Source organism: Octopus bimaculoides, chromosome 16 (assembly GCF_001194135.2).
Source record: "Octopus bimaculoides isolate UCB-OBI-ISO-001 chromosome 16, ASM119413v2, whole genome shotgun sequence".
Classification (NCBI taxonomy): domain Eukaryota; kingdom Metazoa; phylum Mollusca; class Cephalopoda; order Octopoda; family Octopodidae; genus Octopus; species Octopus bimaculoides.
This window is the reverse complement of record NC_068996.1, coordinates 44,401,520-44,402,331: the sequence shown is the minus strand read 5'-3', so window position 1 is coordinate 44,402,331 and position 812 is coordinate 44,401,520.

Below are 812 nucleotides of genomic sequence, written 5' to 3'. Positions count from 1 at the left end.
AGACATGATAATATTTAATATGACTAAACAACTTTAATGTTTAACAGTGATTTTCAGATAAAATGCGGAATTCATTGGAGTTTTTTTTTTCTCTTATTTATCTCTTAAATGTATTCATTTATTCTCTTGACATTTTTTTAAAAACTTAATAGACATGTTTAAACTGCAAGAAAACAATAAATTGCCATATATTGAAGCAAGCTATACATATATAGGTACACACACAGACACACACACATACACACGCACACACACACACACACATACACACACACACACATACACACACACACACACACACACACATACACACACACACATACGCACACATATATATACATATATATACAAACACACGCAGATAAAGGGGTGGTTCAAAAGATTTACTTAATGGCATTACAAAGCAAAAACATTACAGAACACTTTTGTTTGGGACCACTTTTGGAACAACTCCCGTATATGTGTCGTATGTGTAGCTGACAAACAATTAAACACACACATACATACATACATACATACATACATACATACATACATACATACATACATGCATACATGCATACATACATACATACATACACACATACATACATACATACATACATACATACATGCATGCATACTTACACAAATTTCCAGTGAGCGGGTACTCCTCTATACATTCAATGTTGGTCGACCGTACAGGTCACAATTTTATGGTCTGTGTAACTGACAACTTTGAACTGTGGACAATCTATGCTACCCCTAGCTAATGGCTTACAGAATACATTATCTATCTATCTATCTATCTATCTATCTATCTATCTATCTAT